Source organism: Lactuca saligna, chromosome 5 (genome assembly GCF_052625555.1).
Source record: "Lactuca saligna cultivar CGN05327 chromosome 5, ASM5262555v1, whole genome shotgun sequence".
NCBI classification, from domain to species: Eukaryota; Viridiplantae; Streptophyta; class Magnoliopsida; order Asterales; family Asteraceae; genus Lactuca; species Lactuca saligna.
Window position 1 is genome coordinate 19,403,062 of NC_136421.1, and position 9,546 is coordinate 19,412,607.

A 9,546-nucleotide genomic window follows, 5' to 3' on the forward strand; every position below is an offset into this window, starting at 1 on the left:
ACATTATTAATTCCCAATCTTAGTTACTTTAGGAAAATGTGAAATAAGTGCTAACCCATGAAATTACACTTTGTACCTTACCAAGTCATTAGTGGAGCGTATGTGGTTAACCGACACACTACTAAGGACTAGTAAGAGTGGCAAAGGGTAACTTGACTTTATTATAGATCGGTGGAGCGTGTGTGGTTAACCAGCACATCGATTAGGTAATATAGTTAAGGGTACCAATTCAATTTGCATGGTTATTCACACCTTGTTTGTGATCCTCGACATCCCAATCACAAACTTGAGAGGGCACAATCGAGATTCAAACATGCCATTGAAAAGTTCAATGTATCTCAAAAGATCTAGGAGTTTCAAATCCAATAAAACCTAATAAAAAATATTTCGTATTTATGGTGGAAATTGGTAAATCGCCATTTACCTACCTTCAAATATTTTATAGCTTGGATTATGGCATCCCTCTTCCAACTATTGAAAGTTTGATGGATCCTAGCCTTAATATTTCATTTGGGTGACTTATTAAGGACTCTTTATCTAATAAAACTTGTCTTTCTTTCTTTCAGATGACTTCCAACAATGCTGCTGGCTCAAACCCTACAAGCTCCTTTTCCCTTATGAACTTGTGTGGGAAAGTCACTTTTGATGGATCCAACTTTAATGACTGGATCAGAAACATCATTATGATTACCCGCTATGAGGACAAGGAGTATGTCCTCGATAGGGAGCTTAAGGTTGTGAATGAAGCCACTGCTACTCCTGAAGAGTTTGCGGAGTTTGTTGCACATGAGAAGGATGCTACTAAAGTGTCATGCATCATGTTCGCTACCATGACTCTTGAACTTCAAAAATCCTATGAAGATTTCTACCCCTATGAGATGCACCAGGATTTGATGGATAGGTACCATCAGAGTGCACATCAGGAGAGGTATGAAATCATCTCCTCCATGATAATAGCCATAATGAATGATGGTGAACCCATCACCGATCACTTGCAGAAGATGCAAAGGTTCGTTGACCGGTTGCTAAAGCTTAATGTTGACTTCCTTGAGGACATGGCGATTGATATCATTATCCATTCCTTACCCCCAAGTTATGATCAGTTTCGTATGACTTATAATATGAACAAGGAGGAAGTCACACTTAGCAAACTTCAAAGAATCTTAAGGACAACTGAAAATGGTCTTAAGGGTAAAGCGGTTGTCACTTCTACTCCTTCAACGGCTCCTTAACTCGAAATTAGGTAGGGAAAGGGGAAGAAGAGGAAAACCCCTTCGAAGGGTACCAAGGGAGAGTCCCTTGATGGTTCCTTTTCAAGTGGGACAAAGAAAGGTCCCATCACTCCTTCTTCAAACCCAAAGGAAGCATAATACTTCAATTACTAGGAAAAGGGGCATTGGAAGCGAAGCTGCCCCAAATACTTGCAAGATGTAAAGGATGAGAAAGTTAAACCCACCCATCCAGGTATTTATACAATGTTGTCTAATAACTCATCTAATGCTAATTCTTGGGTGCTTGATACAGGTTGTGGTATTCACATTTGTACTGATTTGAAGGGCCTAAGAAGACGTGAGCAAGTGGAGCACGGGAAGATAAACTTAGTCATGGGCAAAAGGAAAGCATCAACTGTTACCAAGATAGGAGTTTATTCTTTATTGCTTAATAATGGGTTAATGTTATATTTGAATAAATGTTGTTACTCGCCTGAAATGGAGAGAAATATTATTTCCTTTCATGGCTTGTACAAACAAGGGTTTACATGTAACATCCGGATTCCCAGGTATCTTATTTTAATTATTTATTTTGAGTTTCGTGGAGGGACTCGGTGAGTTGATGCTCAGACTCGCCGAGTAGGATCGCAAATTTTTGACTGGATTAATGATCGGACTCGACGAGTCGATGCGTGGACTCAGCGAGTCCGCGCTGTAAAGTGAAACCCTAAATCTTAGGGCCTGAGCCTTATTTAAAGGTCCTTATGGCCTTCATTTGCGGCCACTACTCCCCTGTGAAAACCCTAGAGAGCAAAGAGAGCTTAGAGAGCAATTTGGAGGCTAATTCTTCATCCTTTGGTGTGATCTTGCATGAAGGAGTGAGAAAATCCAAGCTAGATCGATTGTGGAGCTTGGATTTGTGTTTTTCATACTGAGATTCACGTTTTGAGGTACAAGTTCCTTCCCATTTCGTATATTTGATAGATTCCTTGAATCTAGGGTTTCCTTTGCACCATTTTGAGTTAGATTGTGAAGCATATGATGTCCCTTTGGGTATAAATGATAGATTTGGACCTTGAGAGGTCCAAAAGGTCCCAAGCTTCCAACTTTATAAGGTTTCATGTGAGCCTTGAGAGTAGAACCCTATTTTAAAGGTTATTTCTCCATCTTTGGTCTTATAAGCATTGCATGAGCGTAAAGTTTGAACCTTTACATGACTTTCGAGTGTTAGAAGGTTAGATCTACTAGTTGGAGAAGCAGATCTGACCTCAGAATATCGTTTGAGTGTTTTCATGGGAGGAACTCACCGAGTCCATAAGGGGACTCGACGAGTCGAGTCGGGTTGCCCCGCGATTTGCGACCTGTGATAACTAGTTGAGTGTAGGGTTGACTCAGCCAGTCGAGTGAGGACCAAGGGCAAAGAGGACATGCATGGACTCGCCGAGTCACACGAGTGCACTTGGCAAGACTGTTCAAAGTTTGACCATTGAATTTTGTTGACTTTTAGGGTTTAGTCAACAATTGGACTTGTGGACCATTTGAAGGGTAAAATGGTCTTTTAGCCTTCTTAGAGGACATCGAAGAGACTAGTCTATCCTGGAGAGATGCTATTGATTTGAGATAATTGTTTATGTGTCTAGGCAGAGGCTAGATCAGTGTATACGTGTTCAAGGTTATCTAAGATACCCGAGGTGAGTCTTCTCACTATACTATACTTGGAAGGGTACCTATATGTGACTAGAAGGTCTTTTATGCTATGAGATGTATGTGCTATATGCAGTTAGGTGATATGTATATTATGTATGATAAGGAACGGATGGTCAAGATGATATGGACAGGAAGGTCAGAAGGTTACAGACCAGAAGGTCGATACGGGTAGGACCGAAAGGTCTACCAGGATTCGGGACGGAAGTCCCCTGAGACACCTGGATCGGAAGATCCCAGAGAGTTATGGCCTGGAAAGGCGTATGTGTTGTATGTGGTATTTTGGGGAACTCACTAAGCATTTATGCTTACAGTTGTTGTGTTATGTGTTTCAGGTACCAGCGAGGATCGAGGGAAGGCGCCGTCATGATCCGTACACACTTATAGAGATTATGTTTGAGATTCTGGGAATTGTTTTGCTATGATAACATTGGATACATTATGTTTGATAATGTTTTTGATGATTAAAATTAATTAATTTAAAATGAAAAATTGTTTTGAATTTCAGCGCCCGAACGGTGATTTCCAAAAATACCCTTACAATATGTGTTAAGAGTTATGATATGATATGTTATGCATGCTAAGTAGGCTAGGTATTCATATTAGGACTAGGGTGGCCTGATTTGTGATGACTTAGCCTCGGAAGATTTGTGCTACTATGAGATGCTTGCAAGTGAGTAGGTAGCAGTGAGGAGCTACAAAAGGTTTACCAAAGGGTAGCCTATGCTAGCGAGAAGTAGAGTACTTGTGATCTGGGATCCAAGGTGGAGGACTTGGGGTGAATACTGATGCGGTGTGGACGGTAGTATAGGGCCCGTACTACTGAAGACACTGGATCAGTGCGCAGCCCAAGTAAGAATCCTTTAGGTACTAGGGAACAAGTAGGGTTGAGTTATCGAGTGCGAGTATGCTCGAGCAGGTCTCTGATATTTTTTATGTTGTATTTCAGAGACATCATGGTTGGGACACGCCACAGACCTGAGACGAGCGGCGTGAGTGACGAGGAGCTTCGTCAGATGATCCATGATGATGTTGCAGCGACGATTCGAGTCGAGATTCAGGAGATGTTTGGGTCTATCAAGACCACATTGATTGGGACTTTCGATGAGCGGTACGCAACAGTGACTGAGGTTGCGGCTATTGCAGCTACTGCAGCTGTGGCTGCTGCCAGGCCTCAGGGAGGTGACTCGTTGTTGTTTTGGGAGTTCAGCAACACAAAGTCACCAGAGTTTGACGGGATGCAGGATCCGATCGCTGCGATGAGATGGATTTCTGATATCGAGGGATGCTTCTACACGTGTTTATGTCCAGAGCATCTGAGGGTACGGTTCACGCTTAACCAGCTCTGCCTGGGAGTGAAGGATTGGTGGAAGTTCATGACGGCGAACTTCATTCTTGTAGAGATTTCATAGGTGACCTGAGAGAGGTTCGCCACCTTGTTTAGAGACGAGTATGTTCCCCCTGTAGAGAGGGAAATATTGGCCCAGGAGTTTTTAAACCTCAAGCAGGGTACTGATCTGTTACTATGGTTACCAAGAAGTTTCATGAGAGGGTGATGTTCTGCCCTGAGCAGGTGTCTACCGAGCAGGCTCGTGTGAGTCGGTATTTGGGAGTTTTGAGGAGGGATACTCACGAGTTCGTGTCGAACTCAACTTACCGAAAATTTGCCGAGCTCCAAGCAAATGCTCAGAAGAGGGAGATCGAGTTGGAGACTTAGGCCAGGGAGGAGCCCGAGTCTCAGGGGATGGATCGGCAGCCGGCATAGTCTCAGCCGGCACCCAAGCGGGCAAAGCCCACCGATTCGAGATCTGGATGCCAGAAGGGCTGCACTTGCGGGAAGTGTGGCAAGGGACATGATGGGGTTTATCGATCAGGTTCTTGCTACAACTGTGTCAAGGAGGGGCATATAGCCAAGGATTGCCCCAAGGGACATGATGGGGTTTATCGATCAGGTGCTTTGCTTTTATTGCAACCAGACGGGCCATCGGAAAGTCGAGTGTCCACAACTGCTACAGGGGTCAGCGCAGGGGTCTGCGCGAGTTACTGAGGGACGGTCAGTGAAGGCTGAGGCACCAAAAGTTTGCAGAAGAGCTTTCCAGTTGAGAACGGAGGAGGTCCGTGTAGCGCCCGATGTTGTGGCTGATATGTATTCTTTCCTCTATTTATTTTGTATGTGAGATATGGTGCTTATATTATGATATGTGTAGGTACTTTTCTTGTGAATTCTGTACCTGCCTTGGTGTTATTTGACTCGGGTGCGAGTTGATCCTTTGTGCCGTTAGCTTTTAGTTATCACATCAGTATTTGTCGAGAGACGTTGAGTCAACCTCTTCGGGTTTCCATAGCTGACGAGCAAGCTATTTATGCTACTGGGTGATTCGGGGATGTGTACTCGAGATCTTCGGTGTTGAGTTCCCGATCGATCTAGTCCCGATTGCGATGGGGGGCTTTTGTGTTATAGTGGGCATAGATTGGTTGAGCCGTTTTGGGGCTGTTATAGACTACGAGCGACAGTTGTTGACATTACGAGACCCTAGTGGGGGAGTGCTTACGGTGTATGGCAAGGGTAGCTGTTCCGAGTCAGCATTATGTTCGGCTGCTAGGGCGAGGCAGAGTCTACATCGGGGCTGTAGTGGGTTTGTGGCTTATGTGATGGACGGACGAGTGGAAGTGGAGAGGCCGAGATCGGTTGATGAGGTACCGATAATGCGAGAGTTCCCGGACACTTTCCCCGAGGATTTGTCGGGTGTGCCTCCCGAGAGGCAAGTGGAGTTTCACATTGATTTAGTTCTGGGAACAGCACCTATTGCCAAGCCACCCTATCGCCTTGCACCGCCAGAGATACAAGAGTTATCATCATAGCTTTAGGAGCTGCTGGGGAAGGGATTTATCAGACCGAGTAGCTCGCATTGGGGAGTGTTGATCCTTTTTGTCAAGAAGAAGGATGGTTCACACCGGATGTGCATTGATTACTGGGAGTTGAACAAGTAGACGGTCAAGAACCGTTATCCCTTACCGAGGATCGATGATCTATTCGATAAATTGCAGGGAGCATCTTGGTTCTCCAAGATTGATTTGAGGTATGGGTATCATTAGATGAGAGTGTGGGATGAGGATATCCAGAAGACGGCGTTCAGAACTCGTTATGGGCATTACGAGTTCGTGGTGATGCCTTTTGGGTCACCAATGCACCAGCAACGTTCATGGATCTCATGAATAGGGTGTGCAAGCCGATGTTGGATCGTTCGGTGATTGTGTTCATAGATGACATATTGGTGTATTCGAGATCTAGAGAAAATCATCAGGAGCATATGAGAGAGATTCTCGGGGTATTGAGGTCGGAGAGGCTTTATGCAAAATTCTCCAAGTGCGAGTTCTGGTTACAGGAGGTCCAGTTCTTGTGGCATCTCGTCAACCAGAATGGGATTTTGGTCGATCCGGCCAAAATTGAGGCGGTTATGAGGTGGTAGGTGCCGAGATCACCCACCGAGATCAGGAGTATTCTAGGATTGGCTGGCTACTATCGGAGTTTTATCAAAGATTTCTCCAAGATCGCCGTGCCTCTCACCAGGTTGACCCAGAAGGGTGTTGATTTTTTGTGGGGTCCAGAGCAACAGACCTCGTTTGATACACTTCACCAAAGACTATGCGAGGCTCCGATGTTAGCCCTACAGGAAGGTATGGAGGATTTTGTGGTGTATTGCGACGCATCGATATCGGGGTTGGTGCAGTACTTATGTAGAGGGGGCATGTGATAGCGTATGCATCAAGGTAGCTGAAGCCTCATGAGATGAGGTATCCCATCCACATCTGGAGTTGGGGGCAGTGGTTTTCGCCCTCAAGATCTGGCATCACTATTTGTATAGGGTTCGGTGTACCATATACACGGACAACAGGAGCTTGAAGTATTTGATGGATCAGCCCAACCTGAATATGCACCAGAGGAGATGGTTGGACGTGGTAAAGGATTATAATTGTGCGATCCTGTACTGTAACACCCGAAATCAGAAAGGTCAAGAAAGGAAAGGAAAACCATAAGTTAAAGAGGGTCGACTCATCGAGTCCAGGGAGGAACTCGACGAGTCGGAGCAGGATCCTGGTGTAAAGTAAGTGACTGACTCGGCAAGTCGGCAAGTGGACTCGCCGAGTCTGGTTTGGGTTGGGAAACTCTAATTCCGGGACTTGGTACCCTATTTAAGCATCTTATTCTCTTCCCTAGGGCTCATTTGCGGCCCCTATAGTCCAGAACCCAAAACCCTAACCACCATAACCATTGTTGGAGCAAGATCTACCCTTGGTGAAGTAATTTGAAGCTTGGAAGATGAGAGATTCATAGTGGTGCAAGAGGAGGCATTGGATGCAGAGTTGGTGGAGCTTTCTAGAACATTTGGAGGTAATGAATCGTTATCCTTGGCTTTCTCCTTTCTAGATCCATCTTTCATGGAGTTTTAGGGTTTCTTTGAGAGTATGTGATGAGAAATTGGTCTACAAGTTAGATATGGAGTTGAAACTCTAGATCTGAGCTCTATTTGGATCAAAGATGCAAAAATTCCTGTTATTTGCTATGCAAAAGCCATTCCCCATGAGTTAAGTTCCTTTCTAGCTTGGTTTTTGGTATTATGGGACAAGAAGCACGTAAAGTGTAACGACCCGTTCCCGGTATGTTGATTTATTGGTAATTATAATGAGTTTTTCAAGAGGGACTCGGCGAGTTCTAGCCTGACTCGCCGAGTAGGGTCGCGTCTGAGGGCACGCATGAGCCGGGTACTCGACGAGTCCATATCCCCGACTCGGCGAGTCCATCTGTCTGGGTGAAACCCTAAAATCCCCGGGTTGCCCACTATTTATACCACCTTATAGCCCCCATTCTCGCCTCCCTCACCCTGAGAACGCAGTGATAGAGCCCCAAACCTCCATTGAAGAGCTTATATGTGTTTTGGTGCCCTCTTTGTGAAGGTGTGAAGAAGGAGAAGAAGAAAGAAGCAAGGAGAAGGGTTGTAGTGCAAAGATCCAAGGCCAAATCAGAGTTTATTGAGGTATTTTCGGAGTTCCATCTTATTATATGCTTTAAACTTCCATTAGAGCTCTCCTAAGAGCTAGTTGGTGCTTGTTTCAAGCCTTACACTTGCATGAACGTCTTATTAAGTCGGAATATCTATGGATCTGAATGTTGGGGTGTTGTAGAGCCCAGATCTACTGTCTTTTTGGAGTTATATTGCATGATAACCATAGATCTACCCATTTTATGCATCTTTTAGCCTTATTTCCCTTATTCATGAGGTTGTGCACGTAAAGTTGGAAACTTTATGTGGTAAAACAGCTTATTGGACTCAGATCTATCAATTGTATGCATTGGATTCAAACAAAATCAAGTAAAAATCAGTTGCATGGCGGCGACTCGGCGAGTCGGAAGAACGACTCGACGAGTCGGGTCGCGAGTCCCGAGTCCTTCAGTTTTATCAGTGTCGAGTGGACGAGGTGAGTCAGGAAGTGGACTCAGCGAGTTGAGAGTGGACTCAGTGATGGAGGGACTCGACGAGTTTTTTCATACAACTCGGCGAGTCCAAGGCAATCTTCTTGGGATCAAGAACAACTCGTCGAGTCTGTTCATACGACTCGGCGAGTCGGATGAAGATTGTCTGAGTTCTTGGATCAAGAGGGTACTCATCGAGTCGATGCCAGACTCGACGAGTAGCAGTGAGTAAGAGTGAAAAGTAAGAGTGGGACTCGGCGAGTTGGGTGGCCCAACTCGGCGAGTCAGCCCAAAAGATAATTGACTTTGACCGAGGGTAAAAGAGTCATTTTACCCCAAGCGCAGTGTTTAGTATTTGATTGAGTGTGTTATGGACATGTAGCCGAGGAGATTCAGGAGCAGCCGCCGTTAGCTTCTCGAGCCACACACTCAGCAGCCAACTTACGAGGTGAGTTTCCTTCCAGTAGGAACGGGTCTAAGGCCACAATGCCGGCCCGTTCAGTTAGCAGTAGTTTCCGGATTTAGGTCCGATGCAGTAGTTGGTATGTTCGATGCCTTCGTGGTTCGAACAGGATTTGTGTGCTATGTTTTATGTGTTAAGTACTAAGTGTTCCGGGCCACGGCCCGATGTAGCATGTCGTATTTGTGTTATGCTAGTTGATGTGTTATGCTATGCCATGTTCAGTCAGATAGTTCCGGACTTCGGTCCGATGCAGTTAGTTCCGGACTTCGGTCCGATGCAGGGGACAAGGTCCCAGTCAGTTCCGGACTTCGGTCCGATGCAGTCAGTTCCGGACTTCGGTCCGATGCAGTTAGTTCCGGACTTCGGTCCGATGCAGGGGACAAGGTCCCAGTCAGTTCCGGACTTCGGTCCGATGCAGTTAGTTTCGGACTTGGGTCCGATGCAGGGGACAAGGTCCCAGTCAGTTCCGGACTTCGGTCCGATGCAGTTTCCGGGCTTCGGCCCGATGCAGTGGGCAAGGCCCAATATGTGTTTATATGTTATTGTATGGTATGTGGTAGTTTGGGGGAGCTCACTAAGCTTCGTGCTTACAGTTTCAGTTTGGTTTCAGGTACTTCCGCAAGCAAATGGAAGAGCTCGGGGTGACAGCATCGCACACACCACAGCATAGCTTTTATCCTGGGGACGTCTTTCGA